Raw genomic sequence first — 19,223 nt, forward strand, 5'->3', positions numbered from 1 at the left:
TGCTGCCTTCCTCATTTTAGACTCAGAATGAAATACAGTATAATGCAATGCTGGACGAGAAACGGATCAAAATAGATTACACATTTTCTTTAAAGCTTCAAAGCTCAGTTTTTGATTTTAATCAACCAGTCGGTTGTGATCTCTGCACTGGAACAATGACATCTGTACAGTTTGGTTAGTTTTTGTCTACAGAAAATCAAATCAAATTTTATTTGTATAGCGCCAAATCACAACAAAAGTAATCTCAGGACACTTTACAAAGTAAGGTCTAGACCTTACTGTTATCAATATTATTACATAGGGAAAACCCAACAAATCCCTCTTGAGCAAGCACTTGGCGACAGTGGGGAGGAAAAACTCCCTTTAACGGAAGAAACCTCCGACAGACCCCGGCTCTTGGTGGGCGGCCTTCTGCCTCGACCGGTTGGGGTGAGTGGATAGAGGAGAGACAAAAGAAGAAAAGCAACAAGACACAACAATCAAACACTGATCAGGTCGATAAATTAACTGGTAAACAATGTCTTCAGACACTACAACCACCCTGACAAAGAAATTTCGGGTTTGAAGGTGGTGAATCCTCAGTTTTAGTCTGGATCAACATTAGACTCATGTGAGTCCTATACCACAACTCAAATATCATGATATACAGCAGTTCTGAAAAGTCAAACCTCTGACCACTGTCGGGAAAACGGCAACTTGTACAATATATTACCTTACTGGTTGAAAGTAAGACAATTACTTCAAAAGAAGTTCAACATCCAGTAGTGTAGAGAGAAATAAACTGAAAACAGCTGCTTTGTTTTGTTTTTACCTATTTGATCTCCATCCTTTCTAATGACATCCTAATTCTGTATTTCTATGTTTTTATATCTCCTTATTAGTCTTGATTGTTTACTTGCACAATTTTAATGAGGCACTGAGTCTTCTGAGTTTAAAAGAAATGCCATCTCTTCTGATGGTAATGATACCGCGTGCAGCAAAGGAAGTGCTTAAAGCTGGGGACAGTGAACATCACTACACAAGCACCGAGAGGTTGTGCACAAGCCAACAGTTTCGTTCACAGGTCAAACCAAAAGTCAGCACACCTGAAATGTTTAATAATCACCAATTCCACAGAGGGAAATGTCCTTTTAATACAGGGGGTCAAAGTTAAAGCAGGATTTTGGACAATTATTCTGCTGTTGACCTTTGTCTTCTTTTTAAAACATATTTGGCTCTGTTTTCTTTTTTGTTTGAAACCTCACTTTTCTTGTCTGACTTCTCTATAACAACACTGCCATCATCCCATCACAGACACAGATAGAAATGATTGGTATGATCCAGAGTCTTATTTTCACAGAACTACAAAATTTCTTTTTAACCTTTAAATCACCTATAAAGCATTTCTATGTGCACTGATCGGATGGGTGATGCAGCAGTCAGTGGCCACCACGGCTGTGCCTTTCTGAACAACTAATAAATCCAGTAGAGGAACTGGGGAGCATGGCCTCTTCTGTCTTTCTGCAAATGCCACCAACACAGTGATCATCTGGCAAACAGAACACACTCTTGCCCTTTTTCCACTCAGCTGTCTATTAAAAGGAAAACATGTGGTCGAGTGTCTTGTTTCAGGGAAAGTGAAAACACACACCCGCTGAGGTACACAGGGGAGCAGAGGAGTCAAGCATGTTGTGACTCAGAGCGGCTTTCCCCTTCCTTTGTACCACACTGCTGCACTCCGCATCGCCGCATAGGGTAGGGGTAAGTGGCCCGACGCCCTCCCTACCGTCACCAGCCAGAACCACACACCCCCCACCCCACCCAAGAAAATCAATCAGTATCCAGGTCAGGCTACAGGGATGCCCCCCTTTAACACATAACCTCTGACCCTGCAGGCTTCTCCTCAGACAGCATGACAGAGATTTGTGTGTGCAGCCAGTGCCAGCTCCGTGTCCGATGTTAACAAAGTCCTCGTGTTGAGGGGAGGAGCGTGGCTTGACCCTGTCCACCTTGACACAATAAATCCAACTGAGGAGTTCGAGGTGGCCTGACCTGCATCTGACCCAGTCTGTGGAAACGAGTTCCAGCTGAGCCCCCTCTTCATGCCCCAGAGCTGAAGGGAGAAACAGAGGATGCACCAGGGTGTAAGGCAACACATTTATTCCCTCATTTCACTTCACCCAACACTGTGACATATGAACAGTTGGGAAGCCTTGTTTCTGTCACAGGAAGTACAATGTGGGGGCAGAATTAGCATAGCATAATTACACTGGGGAAAGATCCCGACTCCAAGGAGCAAGACATAACCCATAATTTGTCATTATGCTCCCTGTGCAATTGACAGTCAGTCTATGATAGTGGAGATAAATGTCGGAATTCAGGCTGTTAGTTTAACTGATGGTGCATTCAGTATGATAATAACCACAGTCTTGCACACAGTGAATCTGATGAGCAGTCCCGCAATAGCTCTTCACCATCTTCCCTCCCCTCCAAGAGGTATTATCATGCTAATCTAAACGAGAAAATGAAAAAAATACATTTCAGTCAATGAGGGAGTATAAAAGGAAGCAGGGACCTCTGCAACCACAGGCAGACAAAGGAGGGTATATTCACCCAGCTTCGCCTCAGCAAAGCAGGGTGACAAATGGACACAGACATTATGCTGCCTGGTTAATTAAAAGAACATAGCCTAATTAAAAAGATCTTTCTGGTGAATGGACTGCCTCGACACAGCAGCTGACGTGTGTCCCGCACATTGGGCACAGAGCAGTCACTCTCTCTCTTTTTTTACACATTTAATTTTCTCATCACAGGGGCTTTGACTGACGGGTTGCAAACATGGAAGTGGAGCACAGCAGGAAGTGTGCCAGATCATGGTGGGGGTGCCAGTTCTTGTTAAATGACTCAGGCTTTCAATTAGACAGTTAAACTTGTGCATGAGGTTTGATTAAACGCAATTCCATATCTCTTGCACAAAACTTTTTTCTCATAAATGTCTTTGCATCCAATTACTGGGTAAGTGCAGCTTTGGAATTTGTCCAAGGATGTTCAGTCAGTCCATACTCTTACCATACTGGGCTATTCTGTAGAACATCTGTTGCATCTGTCCATCCTGGAAGAGGGATCCCGCCTCTGTTGCTCTTTCTGAGCATTCATTAATTAGTTTTTCCTGTTAAAGGGTAGAAATAATCCAAACAAGGTTCTTCCACAAGTGACCACGGTTTCTCATTTCATGATGACTGACACAGCCATTGAGTGAGAGTCTGTTCAATGCCATTTCTAATAACTTCACGTATCTTAGTGAAGACTATAATAATAATAAAGCTGACATTTGAAAATAACTGGACAGAGAGATGCTGTCTCCAACTGCTTTCCAAAGCAAAAAGCCCGAAATCTGTTGACTGTTTCTGCATCTACTGTACAGTATATTAAAAACTTGCAGACTCAGTTAGCACTGAGGGCATGTAAAAATGTTTGAACTTAAAAAAATATATACTTTTTTCTATTTGTCCCTGTTTTTATATTTAGTCATACTGCCATGACCCCGAGTTTTATGTGCACTCTTAAGCCTAATGTTTTCACTGCCTCCAGTACACAACAGATTTGTTGCTAAGCCAAACTCTAGATTTAGTCCTGCATGCAACTTGGAGGGTCAGCTTGTCTGACTGAGTTTCAAAGAGGTAAAAGGACACAAGCCTTTCCATTAATTTCTATGGGGTATTGTGTTCACCACAGCCAGCAAAATGACACAACCCCATAAACCAGTTCCAACTTTTGTCAAACCGGATGTGACATCATCCAGAGAGGCGCTGCACTGACCAATCGTGTACGGTCAAAATGTGGATGCCCATGGGAAGGAGGCCCACGACTGTGGCGCATCTTCAGACTTGTTTGCAGGAAGAATGGGACAAAGTTATACCTGACACACTGAATCACCTGGTGTCCTCAGTCGCTAAGCATCTTTTAAGTGTTGTGAAAAGGAACGGCAGCATCACACCATAGTAAACGCTTTTATTATTTGTAGCTTGTAGTGTTTTTATTTTATCTTGCAAGCATCAGACGCAGGAGAAAATGATTGCTGTCAGGATAACTCTGCAAGGTTGTAGTATCCTGCCTCAAAGGAGCACAAACAGCTGTGTCTCTGTGCTTGATAGCCTTCAAGCCGGACTTTGACATTTCATCGTCTCTGTACTTGCAGCAACAGGCCCACATCAGTGCAGACCTTTTTTGCTGGAAGGCTGCTGTCAGCCTCTGACATGGCCTGAGAGTAAAAGTGTGCGTGCTGCCCCTCATTCCTTTTACCCAGCCGTCTGTCACCCAGCTGTGACACTAAAGCAATAGCATGGTTTGGTGGTGGGTGCTTCATTTACCCCCGAGTTGCTTTTTGTGCCATCACTCACCAGAAACCGCCCCCCAGGGAGCGACGGTGGATGCAGGGAGGACACGCAATGAAGAAAATAATGAAGAGAGATGAAAGAGCCGACAAGGATTCATTCGCCGGACCAGAGAAGTGTGACAGTGTGGGAGGTGTTTTGTTGTGTTTGTCTCTCTCCTGGCGGAAATAAGTTTACAGCCTCAGAGTAAATTAATGAACACATTTTTCAGCCCCAAATGGCTAAAATGGTCATCAGTGATGACTCCGAGACTGTCCTCACGTTGGGAGGATTACAGTTTGAAACTAATCCAACTCTCTGACAAACAACTTGACTCTATCAATCTATAGCACATGTTACATAAACAATAAGATGCCTCAACAGTGCCAGTATTGAGAATATCAGGAGACAGATCTATACACTCATACATGCTCAGAATCTCCATGTAACTCAAGCTTCCACGTGGATTCAGCCTGGTACAGTTTTCTGCATCTGATTTTTCCATCACAAGAAACCTCAGAAAAATCTATGATTTTAAAGTCATTTAAAGTCAAAGGATTAGCTGACACTGAGGTGTTTGACTTGTATCATTCAAGGATTAGCTGAGGTCAGACACTGAGGTGTTTGACTTGTATCATTTTTAGTGCTGAAACATGAAGTCAATTGACAAATTAGTGCACAAACACAGAAGTCATTTATCCTTCCATGGTTTCAACTTCACAGATGTGAAGACTTGCTGCTGTTCTCTGATTTCTGTCACTGCAAATCAATTGTATCTGTTGCACAGGCAAAACAAGCTAATTAAAGATGTGAAGCTGGGCTCTCAGACCTTGTGAAGAATATTTTTATGCTATTTTGTGCCATTAATTATAAACAGTTATGTAAAAAGGAATTTTAAACAAGTGCTTGTTGCACTTCTAGCTGGCCTAACCATAGATATGGTAAACCTAGTTCTGTATTACTGGTATTAATGATTGAGTTCATGTTTAACTGACAGATTTGAATTATTTACCCGATAGAGGGTGCAATAGTAGTGAGTCCTAAAACCCAAAACTCCATTAGCACTGCTGCGCTTCTGGTTCCTTCGCCCAGAAGTCAGTTGTTTTGTTGAATGGGTTTTTGGTTACACCCCAGAAATAAAGTCTGTGGTTAACACAAGGCCAAAATCCATCCATCATCCATTATCTATGAACAGGGATGTGGGGGGCGCTGCAGCCAATCCCAGATGACACTGGGCGAGAGGCAGGGTCCACCCTGGACAGGTCGCCAGTCTATCACAGGGCTGACATGTAGACAGACAACTGCACAAACTCACTCCTAGGGGCAATTTAGAGTCACCAGTCAACCTAAGCTGCATATCTTTGGTCTGTAGGAGGAAGCAGGAGCACCCGGAAAGAACCCACACAGGCACAGGGAGAACATACAAACTCCAACTCGAACCCAGAACCTTCTTGCTGTGGGGCGACAGCACTAACCACTGAGGCACCATATAGCCCCAATGTGGTTATTTACACCCGCAAATTACAGGTTGCATACATTTAGTATGCAGTGAGTTATACCTCTAAAACCTAGTAACAGCACTAACCACTGAGCCACCATGCCGCCCAAATAATCAGCTATTTAACTCAATAAGAAAAAGAAATGTTAGTGGCAGCCCTGGCAGAACAACACAACCAACAATGGGGCTTTATTCCTTTAAATTAAATCACTGTTTTACATTCCAGTAACACTGATGTACATCAAGGCTGAAACATGATGCATCAATGAAGAACCAATATTTTTCCTGACTGTAAGCATGCACCCACCCACACACAAGTACACAACTGCACCGGTGAGTCAACACATGGTTAATAAACTCTCTCACATACCCTCACACACACACACACACACACACACACACACACACTTGGAATGGGAAGAGTTCAGGGCACTGGAGTGGAGGAGGGGGTGTGTTACTCACCCTGGACCACTGCCTGGTTGGGATTTATATGACACTAACTGACACCCCCGATAAACCCCCACGCTCTCACCCCCGAAAAGAAGAGTTTAAAAATAGCCTCATTTCAATGGAAACAAGCCCAGAGGCTTGAGAAATGGAGGAAAAATGACCAAGTTAAGTGTGGGCGTGCAGACTTCTCCTACACCATGTCCAAGCCAAACATTCACATATGGTGTCCACCAAAATATACACAAATAATAGCATGAGGGCTAAAGTCCCAAACGCTTGCACGCAGGTAAAAGCATTTTCAAACACATGCTCACACAGGGATTCAGAGCTAAATCTTAAAAGAAAAAGCAGTGCACATTCTAAATTTAACACATTGCAGATTTAAGCATGAGGGAGCGCAGAGTGTTGTTTGTGGAAAATAAGCCTCAGTTCCTATCTGCAGAGCACAGGGTGCATGCACGAGAAATCAGATACAGAGCCTGCGGGTCGGGAGAAGGACAGTTGGGAATTAAGTCTGAGTTTCACAAACCATCAATGAACCTTTCACCTAAAATTGGGGCTGGCAGTTTAACTTCATGCTGTCCATTCAATGCATGTACAGTGCAGGAGCTATGATGGGGCTTGGACAAGTTTACAAGGAACAAGGTCAAACAGCTCTGCTATGTTTAGAGAGTTTGGAAATCAGATGCAGTTAGGACCCTCACTGAAGGTAAGCATGCCACATCGCACTGCCGAGAGGCGAGCCCATTTCGTTTTCTAAAGACGGGCGATACATTTCCGGGGACAAAAAAGATTTGCTAATTTTCTCTGAACACAAATGTGAATACCTGTCACCTCCTGAGCGTGTGCAGAGCAGGGATGGGGTGTGATGGGGCATTACTGTGAGAAGGCAGCAGCTCTGGATGAAGAGGACAGAAAAATGGGCTTATCTTAGGTTTTTAATTTCCTGCTTCATTTCACATTTCAGGACCATAAAAATTCTCATTTCGAAAAACTGCAATAAGCAAAATGAGACTTGATCATAACTCAGAATTACTTCTATAGTAACTAAGCAGCAGACGCCACACCCCCCCACCCCACTCGTGCAGTCAGCCTAATTGCTTCAGCAAAGATGTGACAAGCCTGACAACTGCTGTGCAACTGACTATCCAAAAAACAAAATAAAATAAAATCTCTGATATGCAATCCTTCAGTCTCACTCTGCCAAAAACGCTTGACCCACATTGGCTTGCATCACCCACTGTTCTGTTCTATGGATCTGCTCTGCATCCTCCAGAATAGAGACTATTTTACCAACAAACACTTTGCACGCTTGCTTACAAGTCATAGCGTGTATTCAGCCTGAATTTCTTTCTGCTCAGACACAGAACACAAACTGTGATTTCTTTTTACAGTTTGTCCTCAGAGATTCAGTCAAACTGTTTATTATAATCGCTGACAAACCTTGTTTCCCTGCTTTTTTTATATTTTCACTGTAAATCATACACAGGTCAAACTAGGGCTGTAAGAAATTATTAATTTCATCACTGGTTAATCAATTGATCGATTAGTCAGAAAATGATAATAAAAAATTAAAAAAAATCTGCCACTTTTTCCTTTCGCCAAATGTTACAATGATTCCATTTTGATTGACTTGACAAGAAATGATGTCATCTCTCACACTTTTAGTGAAAGTTGAGCATAAATGTATTATTGAAACCTTCTATGTTATTACTATTGGATTATTATTGAAAATGAAGTGAAATTACTATTGAAATGTTTAAATAATACATTCATAAAGTCAAGCTGCTTTCACACAAAGCCACAGTGATGAGGTCATTTCCTGTCACCATCTTTGTTTAACTGAAAAGAAACCATATGACCCATTAATAAGATATTTTTCCAGGACTGGATCAGATTGTTTTTGATTCGGCATAGATAAAAGAGTCTATGAGGGTTAGGGAAATATCTTCAGAATTTGGGTGAGTGTTAAGAAATGATGGTACAGAGTTAAAATGTTTGGCAAGTTTCAATTGTGAAAGCTCATGAAAGATTAGCTCTGTGACTGGAGTGTATACAATACATGAGAGTCACAACCTGGGGCTATCTGGAATGTAGATTTATAACACAGGCAGTGAAATGTGGGCACAAAGATTCAAAACTGGCTCTTACCATAACTACAGCTCTAATCCCTTCTTTCCTACCAACGACTGACTATAAAATGAACAGGCCTGTGCTGCCCGTCTGTTGAGTGTCAGGTGTTAGCCATCATGTTGGAAGGTTTTGTTGCCCTCCAGGGCTCTGTGGCAGTCACGTGGCCGTGGATAGGGTCGTGGTCCCTGCTCCCCGTCATCTACGGTCCCAACACTGCGAGAGCGCGGCATATCTTTGAGTGTCACAGCTCGACTGCTGTTTATTCGCACACACAACTTTCGGTCTCTGACAGCCTTCACAAGATTACCTGCATTAACACTACATTAAAAAGTTTTCTTATCTTAACACTGCACAAAGGAGGGGCTTATAGAGCAAACTCTGAAGTAAAACCTAAATGTTACAGGCTGGCAGGAAAGTTTGTTCAACTTGCAAGTGCTTAAACAACAGACTAACAAACTAAAAACAGAATTGTGCCAAAATAGACACGGCTGCCAGAAGATTCTCAGGCAGCATCAGCCAAGTTAAATGAAACCGACCTGTTTTTCCCTCATGCCTGGTTCAGCCTTGTTTTCTCGCAATTTCATCATTCCACAATTTCTAAGATTTCAATCTGTGTCACCAAAGGCAGGATGTGTGTTGTTTTCCTAATGATATACAGCCAAACATGTCATGTCAGGACAAAGTATCCTATTAAAGAAGAGATATTTTCAACAGAGCTGTGTTGTTTTTGGGCTGAGAGACACAAGGCAGAATGTGTCAGTAACAACTATTTGTGTAGAAAATAAGACAAATGTCTGCTGTGCCAAATGCTCCTTTTAAGAGTGCACACCAAATCAGAGAGCAGTGGTGAGAGGCCCTGCCTGTCTGGTATGTCTTTCCAGGGAAATAACCCCTGGCACAAAGATGGATGGCTACATTTCCTCCAGCAACAACAGCCGTTTGTTTGGAGGAAACAGGAGAGTAACCGGGCTTTTAGTACAAGCTGTGATAGCCACCATCGAACAGGTGAAGAAAATAACTCCACTAACAGAAACAAAAACTTCACAAATGGAAAATCCAATGAAAAGGACGTTACAGTGCCGCCTACAAGGCCTGATAGAGAGCCGGTCTCTGGGAAACGAAGTGCAGAAAACCCCCTGCGACAAACACCAAGAGACAGAGATGGGAATGAGGGAAAAACATGATCCACCTGTACTCTTCCTTCGTTCACTTACTGCTGGCAAGCAAACAGAAATCAATAGAAACAAAGTAGATATCCAGAATACAGTAAAAGCAAATAAATAGCCCCTACGACTTCTGGGTATCAAACTTCGATACTTTTATGGCATCGATCGAATTGCTTCGATACCATCAAGTATCGAAAAATGTCATATCAAAAAATACTTTTCTGCATGTTTATTTATTGATGTTAATGTTAACAGAACTTAAGGTTGTGGTAAATGGGTTTACTTTTTATGTTATGTAACAGTTTTGACTGTGTGTGTGTGTGTGTGTGTGTGTGTGTGTGTGTGTGTGTGTGTGTGTGTGTGTGTGTGTCTCTGTCTCGTTTAGGAACCCTATCCAGGTATCAGTATCCAAAGTTTTGGAATGAAACCCAGCCCTAGCTTCTACACATCCAGAGGGGGACAAGACCGTACTGAACCAATAATCACAGATTATGAATTGCATTTATTAAAATATATTTAGTAGATAAAAAAAAAAAAACTCTGGGCATTTCTTTGTTGAAATGGAAAAATCAAAAATATAATTCAGCCCAGTTCCTCTTGCAACTATCAAAATAAAATAAATGGATTTGGACTAACTAACATCATTCCATCTATGAGATGTTTTCCACTCAAGTCACAGAGAGAATCATTCCTTTAACCTGCACAACTGAGACTTGCCGATTGTTTTAACCCTGCATCATTTCATAACCAAATCACACAAATTCTGAAGATATTTCCAGAATCATCTTAGACTCCTCTAAAGATGCTGAATCAAAACTAATCCATTCCAGTCGAGGAAAACTATCATTTTTGTCATTTTCTCAGGTAAAACAACTGTTCAGTCAAGTAAAAACGGCGACAGGAAATAACTTTGTCTCTCTCGCTTTTTTTGTGAAAGCCGAGCTGCTTTCACACAAAGCCAGAATGATGAGGTCATTTCCTGTCGCCATCTTTGTTTATAGGGGTGTGACAATACTCTTGTACACCGACTGACAGCAGGTGGCTGGTTGTACTGTGTTCAAGGTTCAGTGTAGTTTATTGTTGTACTTTCAGGTGCATTAAAGGAGGAAGGCGCCAGCCTGAAGGAAACTATGTACAGAACATTCCAGCATAATGACAGCAGGCTCCTGAGAAGATGTATAAATACAGTGACAGCAGCCATAGTACAGCTCTATTGTCTCAGTGTGCGTTGTCAGAAAACAGATACACAGTGTTGGAAAGGTAACGTTTCACAGCACCTCCTCATTTCTCCTGTATCAGCATAAAGGACAGCAGACTGGGAAGTCGGGGGGTGGCTGCTCTGCGTTCAGCCTGACTGGCTAATCAATGATGCAGGAATCTGCCCTCATTATGAAGTGATTAAGATCATTTGGAGCAACAAACCCGTGCACTTTTGCCATCCCCCAGCTCATCCAATGATCAATGGCTGTATGTATGAGGTAATTTACAGACACTTGTTTCCTTATTTCAGTCACTTCTGCCCATTAAACACAGAAACAAGAAGAATCAACATGGATTTGGAGAGGAAGTTTTCTAAACTGTCCTTGACGGCGATCGGAAGTGTGTTCTGATGTCTGTATTATCTTAATCTTTTTTGAGTTTATATTATGCTGCTGAGCATTAAGGTTTAAAAAAATGGTGGAGGTTATGGGTGCTGCAGCTGAAAGGGAGCTGTGGAAGATCTCTTCTCTTAGTCAGCAGCTAATAATCCTTTAAAATGATGAAAATCCATGCACACATGAAGATGTACAGTATTAGCTAGTTCCTCATGAGAAACATGCATGGAAAGTGACAAGTATTCATTTTTGGGTGATTCATTTTGTTTCTGTTCAGGAGAGATCCTTTAGTTGTGCATGCTTCCCAGATGCCCTGTGAGCAGTACACAGAGAAGAGCGTGTGTGTCTGTGATAGTATTTTGTGAATAGGTACTCTCTCCTTCAACTAAAGGGCAACTGATACAGGACTGAGGGAGATACAGTGGGGAACAGAAGTATTTGAACACCCTGCGATTTTGCAAGTTCTCCCACTTAGAAATCATGGAGGGGTCTGAAATTCACATTGTAGGTGCATTCCCACTCTGAGAGACAGAATTAAAAAATGAAGGAAACTATGTACAGAACATTCCAGCATAATGACAGCAGGCTCCTGAGAAGATGTATAAATACAGTGACAGCAGCCATAGTACAGCTCTATTGTCTCAGTGTGCGTTGTCAGAAAACAGATACACAGTGTTGGAAAGGTAACGTTTCACAGCACCTCCTCATTTCTCCTGTATCAGCATAAAGGACAGCAGACTGGGAAGTCGGGGGGTGGCTGCTCTGCGTTCAGCCTGACTGGCTAATCAATGATGCAGGAATCTGCCCTCATTATGAAGTGATTAAGATCATTTGGAGCAACAAACCCGTGCACTTTTGCCATCCCCCAGCTCATCCAATGATCAATGGCTGTATGTATGAGGTAATTTACAGACACTTGTTTCCTTATTTCAGTCACTTCTGCCCATTAAACACAGAAACAAGAAGAATCAACATGGATTTGGAGAGGAAGTTTTCTAAACTGTCCTTGACGGCGATCGGAAGTGTGTTCTGATGTCTGTATTATCTTAATCTTTTTTGAGTTTATATTATGCTGCTGAGCATTAAGGTTTAAAAAATGGCGGAGGTTATGGGTGCTGCAGCTGAAAGGGAGCTGTGGAAGATCTCTTCTCTTAGTCAGCAGCTAATAATCCTTTAAAATGATGAAAATCCATGCACACATGAAGATGTACAGTATTAGCTAGTTCCTCATGAGAAACATGCATGGAAAGTGACAAGTATTCATTTTTGGGTGATTCATTTTGTTTCTGTTCAGGAGAGATCCTTTAGTTGTGCATGCTTCCCAGATGCCCTGTGAGCAGTACACAGAGAAGAGCGTGTGTGTCTGTGATAGTATTTTGTGAATAGGTACTCTCTCCTTCAACTAAAGGGCAACTGATACAGGACTGAGGGAGATACAGTGGGGAACAGAAGTATTTGAACACCCTGCGATTTTGCAAGTTCTCCCACTTAGAAAACATGGAGGGGTCTGAAATTCACATTGTATGTGCATTCCCACTCTGAGAGACAGAATTAAAAAATAATTATTTCAGGAAATCACATTGTATGATTTTTAAAGAATTTATTTGTCTTGCACTGCTGAACATAAGTATTTGAACACCTAAGAAACAGCAAGAATTCTGGCTCTCAAAGACCTGTTACTGTGCCTTGAAAAAGTCCACCTCTACTCCACTCATTAATCTAAATTAGTAGCACCTGTCTGAGCTCTTTAATGACACCTGTCCACCCCACAGTCAGTCAGACACCAACTACTACCATGGGCAAAACCAAAGAGCTGTCAAAAGACACCAGAGACAAAATTGTGGACCTCCACAAGGCTGGAAAGGGCTACGGGGCAATTGCCAAGCAGCTTGGTGAAAATAGATCAACTGTTGGAGCAATTGTTAGAAAATGGAAGAGGCTAAAGACGACTGTCAGTCTCCCTCGGACTGGGGCGCCATGCAAGATCTCACCTCGTGGGGTATCACTGATGATAAGAAAGGTGAGGAATCAGCCCAGAACGATAGGGAGGAGCTGGTCAATGACATGAAGAGAGCTGGGACCACAGTTTCAAAGGTCACTGTCGGTAGAACACTACGCCGTCATGGTTTCAAATCATGCATTGCACGAAAGGTTCCCCTGCTCAAGTCATCACATGTCCAGGCCCGTCTGAAGTTTGCCAAAGACCATCTGGATGATCCAGAGGAGGCATCGGTGAAAGTCATGTGGTCAGATGAGACCAAAGTAGAACTTTTTGGTCTAAACTTCACTCGTCGTGTTTGGAGGAAAAAGAAGGACAAGTTGCTTCCCAAGAACACCATCCCTACTGTGAAGCATAGGGGTGGTAACATCATGCTTTGGGGGTGCTTTTCTGTGAAGGGGACAGGACGTCTGCACTGTATTAAGGAGAGGATGATGGTCTTGCCCATGGTAGTAGTTGGCGTCTGACTGACTGTGGGGTGGACAGGTGTCTTTAAAGAGCTCAGACAGGTGCTACTAATTTAGATTAATGAGTGGAGTAGAGGTGGACTTTTTCAAGGCACAGTAACGGGTCTTTGAGAGCCAGAATTCTTGCTGTTTCTCAGGTGTTCAAATACTTATGTTGAGCAGTTCAAGAGAAATTCTTTTAAAATCATACAATGTGATTTCCTGAATTTTTTTTTTAATTCTGTCTCTCAGAGTGGGAATGCACCTACAATGTGAATTTCAGACCCCTCCATGATTTCTAAGTGGGAGAACTTAATCGCAGGGTGTTCAAATACTTCTGTTCCTCACTGTATAAAGCATGAATCCACAAGTATTATGACCCTGACTACAGCTTTTTTTTAAAACAAAACCACATCTCAACACAGGAAGAAAATAAAAGCTTTCAAAACATGAAATAATTGAGGTTTTCATTTTTAACAAATATTCTTTCATGGGACACACGACCCTTGCTCACTTGAAAATATAAATCTGAGGCAATCCGCTGACACTGCAAGCTGCAGGTTATACTTTCCCCTTTAATTGTTGGACTCCATTCACTGTGCTTCACAAAGCACAGCCAGACAGTCATCCAGCGTTGCCGCTTCGCCGCCTGTGGCTGCGGCGGGCTGGCAAGCGGAGCCCAAGTCCATGTTCGACAAGGGGTTAACGTTTTTAAAGAACACCTCAGTGAAGCCACAGGAAGCCAGCCAGTCTGGATGGACGCACGGAGGCCTGTCACGTGTCCAGTTTGTGGTCTGCAGCCTCCTGCCGCTCTTTTCTTCTTCTCCCTCTCCTTCTCTCTAGCCTTTCACTGACCTCAAAGCTTTTCCTCCCAAAATTTACACACTCATCAGCCTAGCTATAATTTCCAGTCCTGCACTAACCACACCAGGACCACAGGAGGGAAGCCACCGTGCGCCTGTTTTTGGAATCAGGAGTAATTACAAGCCTGCCAGAAATTCAGATCTAATAGCTGATGATTGGACTTGTGGGATGAGAGGCTGTCAGTGCAGAAAACATCCACACTATTCACCTTTACTTCCAGAAGACTTGAACAACAGGGCAAAATGTAATTAAACAGACTGTAGACATTATTTCTATGCTACAGGAAATCTGGAAACGAACAGGCCAATAAATGTGGGAGATACAGTGCACTGATTCAGCACAAAGGAAAGACAGAATCTCCAATCTTCCAGGCACAGTAAAGGAGCTGACAGTAATTGAAGACCCACTTCAGTCATGCTGCAGAAGAAAAGAGGCAAGTCCTTCTGTTCTTAACCTGTAATACCTGATACAACGGTTAATGTGATTTTTTTTTTACCAGCTGTGGCCAAATGAGGTCAGGCCTAGAGGCCAGGGCCCAGTGGTCTCGACAGGTAGTCTGAAGTATGGGGACCATGCAGGGTGACAGGTAATAATTCACTGCCCAGGGGTCCCACATCCTTCACTGGACACAACAGAACCAGCCAGGAGAGGGTGGGCGATTCAAGAAGCAGGGCTCTCATTGGCTGCCCAGTTGCCATGGGTAACCAGGCATTATCACAATGACATATGAGGTGCCACAGACCGGTGCCTCTGTCAGTTGCAGGGCCAAACAAAGTTCCATATGTTGCGGATGAGGAGCTGAGATTAACTGCTGCTTCCTGAAGCACAGCACCGCCCCGGCCCATTCTTCAGGCATCGGTGGCTGCACAATGCCACCATGTGCTTGAGGTCTAAGACACTTCAGACAAACTGCTGTTTTCGAGGTGCCACAACAAAAGCCAATAAAACATCATCTGATGCTCTCAAGTTCTACTGAGCTTGAAATGGAGGCAAAATGAGCAGGAGTGCAGCAATTCAGCAACATCAAGTTCACTTGGGGATTTAATGTAACATGTCCTCATGTGTCCCATTGGAATTCTGTATTTTCCACTGACCAATCCGAACTGCAAACTGACTGTGTGTGTATGAGTGTTTTATGTAGTTATGTGCACTCTGTCTTGATGATGAAAATAGAAATAGGCCCACTGAATGTCCCCCAAGGGCCACAGTCCTCAGCCCCTGGTAGGGAGCCTATTTCAAACATCATTACCCTGAGGGCCATTAGGAAGATGCCATCTGCACGCGCAGGGCCCCTCCACTGAGGCTTCTTGTCATTTCAAACTAAAAGCAAGCGCCGACATGGAAATCGGAAATAAAATTACACACTGGGCTAAACGCACCATTAACCATGCTAACTGAGCGGTGGACCTATCAGGAGCTGAAAATGAGAGCTGGACGGAGAGCAAGCAATTTTCAGTGGTGAAGTAAAAATTGAATGTACTGCTGGTCCTTTGCTCTCTGTCTTACACTTACAACTGTAACTCACCCGTCAGCAGATTGTGACTTTCCTAATGGTGCTGGGGGGAAAAAACAGAGGAAAAAAAGAAAAGCTGATTGCTTCCCAGTGTGGGAGACTGACACCAACGAGGGGAGAACGTGGATTTGTGTGCATTATAATTTTAGCAAGTGTGACACCAGACAAACCAGCTGAAGAGCAGCACCTCTCTTTGTCACCAGCATGTCAGATAAAATTACCCGAAGGCATGTTGCAACGTCCTGTGTACAGTACAGAGTGCTAAGTCACTGTATAGCTGTGGTAGGAAACCACAAGCCAGCAGTGGCTTCCCCACAGCAGCAGCTGAGAGGAGCAGGGACAAGACCAAACCAAAGAAAATCACAAGACCCAGCCACTTAAACATCTGACTGAGTGGACCAGGGTGTGCATGATGTTTGTCACACAACAGCCAAAACATGAGCCAAATCTGCCTCTGGTGTTCAATCAAAGCAACTTAGGATGAACATTCATTTTAGAAATGTCTCCAAAACCTCTCCAAGGCCAGGGACAGATCAGCACACAATAACAAGACCGGGCTGTCTCTGACTCAACCAACAATAGGCGGATCATCTTCAACAGGCCAAAATCGAAGTAGTAGTGGTATAGTATCTGTGCATGGGGCAGATGTATTTACTGCTGAAATGTTCTTATAGTCTCATCTGAAACAGAACACCCACTGAGGGAGAAGAGGGGGCTAATGTACAACAGGCTGAGACAAATCAGGTCCCATTTCTGCAGAGGAGGACTCAGGAGCAGCTCAGAGCTTCTATTTCAACATAACCACCAGCGGCTCCTGGGACTCGAATGGCAGAAAAACACAGGTTTCTAATCTCTCTGTGCATCGTAGGCAACAGTAAAGTGCCAACACACACTGCTGCTGGAACTCTGCTTGTTACAACTGTAGGCTCGTCGTTCCTCCTTTGGGTTAAGACAAAACTGCGGATGAAGCAAGCAGGACAGAGCAGGTCAATTCTGTGCAAGGAGAGAGTACAGCCGATGTTTCCACGCACTTAGACTGATTTATCTGTTGATATGGCGTCTGCTAATAATGGGGAGCAAATGCCCCATTGTGTGCCGATTTTATTGCACAAACTGATCCTGGGTCAACAGATTTAGCCTGAAAAATAAATAAGGGTATCCTTAGTGTGTGAGGAAAGATGCCACCCGGGGAGCCGCATTATCACGTTTTAATAAGTCGCTGAAACGTGAATTGACCGCTGCAGGTTCGACATAATGAGTCGCTTAGTGTAGTTTTAACCATTTAACCCTGCGGATTTGTATCGGGCTCGATCACTGCACCAGTGAAGATTAATACGAAATGTCTAAAAGCTTGCAAAATCCGTATAACATTAACATCAGCTGATACAGGCTTTAATGTGCGCTGCTCTGCAGAAATGACCGGGAGATCACATCCAACTTGGAGAGCGTGAAGGAATAGTTTAGGCTTTTAAAACATATCAGAAACACTGTGGTTACCTGGTTTAAACTGCTCTAGGTGTTTGGACTCCCTTTGCATGGTGAACTAATTTTTCTGCAATGCCAAACCTGGAGTATCAGAGTCCTTATGAGCAAAGTAAGCGCAGCTGCAGCAACATCGATAAAGTCCTCAAATAACAAATGAACAATTTCTTACCTAATTGGCTCCTTCGTGCCTCCTCTGTGACAAAATATACGAAGCAGTTTTTCAGATGAGACTCTGTAGAAGAGAAGAAGTCGCGGTAGAAAGGAAAAAGTTATTGATTTTGTCTAGCTTTCTTCGCCAGGAGATTCATATTCCGAGAGCACAAAGCACTGAAAAGCGCCCCTCACTCCTGTCACAAGACTGAAGCCAGACTGAAATCACAACACTTCGGCGAGCGCTGAGGCCCCGCCCCCTCCGCGTAGTTTGACAGGCGTTCCATCTAATCACGAAACGACGTTAGGCTCATAACGTCTCCGATTGGCCAGTTGTTCGAGTTTTTGAGTTGCGTCCCACCCAGCCTGGCTCACTTATCTCCCAGATGTTAAATGCCTGAACATCAGGGCTCTTGTTATTCCAGCCAGCCAATCATAGCGTAGGACAGGCGATTTATACACGCACAGTTTGACTTTATGGGAGGAGTAAACGATATTTATATGAACGTGAAATTATAGTAGCCACATTATTTTCATGTAAATTATATTGTATCACACCATACTGAGTAAATGTGTGGACCTGTAATTATTTTTTCATCATTCAGTCATCAGTATTTAACGTTTTTATGTTTAGTTTTACGTTTAGTTACGTTTATGTTTAGAGTGCATTTGCTCTCTAGTATAACTTTATTCATATAGCACAGCTCATACAAGTGCCACTCAAAGTGCTGTCCAATAACAAATTCCAAAAGAAACATAAAATTATTTTAAGACCTCTCAGGCTACACATAAGCAAGTCTACAGAAACATGTTTTAATGTTCCATTTGAAAGGATCTACTGTGTGGGAGGCCCTAACCTAATCCTAGGTGTCAGCCTATGATAGAAAAAGCCACATCACTATATGTCTTAGTTCTGGTCTGTAAACATATCTTATTACATACATATATTAATGGTCTCTTTCAGATAGCTACTTTGCATGGTAGGCACTGGAAATGCAGACTGATTGGTGCTGTGGGTGTCCTACAAAGAATAAAAGCTGAATATAATTTGAAAGGCTAGGACAAAGTGTACCATACCAACATGATGGTGATGATGATGCGTAGTTAGCACATTCCTAGAAACACTAAGAGACACCTGCACAAAGATGCAGTGGTGAAGTGTTTTGGTCTGACTTTATATTGGTGTTTGATGATAATCTAATAGATGGCCGTGAACTCACTGACTTGTTCAGCATTCATCTACTGCATTTCACTAAGTCTTTCTTCTCACACTTCTACAAGAAGGGCTACAGTTTAAGTGGTTCCTACAGCAATTGTCTACAGCGGTTATGATACATACAGTACATTGTCAGCCTTTTCGGTAGTCAGATAAAAGATTATTTAAGGTAATGCTTGTTCAGTAAATTCCTCATTGGACCTAAGCTGCAGAAAATGGCTGTGTGCCTGTGGTTAGCTCTGAATAAACACCAGCAAACTTACTCCAGCCATCTCTTTTGGCAGTGCGGTGCTGCCTGTTGTGGTGAGGCCCTTTTTTAAGGCAAAGGAAACAAGCTCAGAAGGCCCCGATTCATG

The 19,223-nt window shown here is 43.0% G+C and overlaps 1 protein-coding gene across 7 annotated transcripts in view; it reads right to left on the minus strand.

Moving 5' to 3' along the window:
• sema6cb (semaphorin 6Cb) overlaps window positions 1–17,943 on the minus strand; it is a 155,037-nt gene extending 137,094 nt beyond the window's left edge. For 5 of the 7 annotated variants that reach the window (XM_020615490.1, XM_020615486.1, XM_020615489.1 and 2 more), the window contains exon 1: window positions 17,671–17,943. The gene's annotated coding sequence lies outside the window, so the exon portion shown is untranslated. The remainder of the gene's footprint in view (window positions 1–17,670) is intronic. The other 2 variants (XM_020615491.1, XM_020615492.1) reach the window with 2 other exon arrangements.
• Window positions 17,944–19,223: the final 1,280 nt, after the last annotated feature.

Source organism: Monopterus albus, unplaced genomic scaffold (genome assembly GCF_001952655.1).
Source record: "Monopterus albus unplaced genomic scaffold, M_albus_1.0 scaffold166.1, whole genome shotgun sequence".
Classification (NCBI taxonomy): domain Eukaryota; kingdom Metazoa; phylum Chordata; class Actinopteri; order Synbranchiformes; family Synbranchidae; genus Monopterus; species Monopterus albus.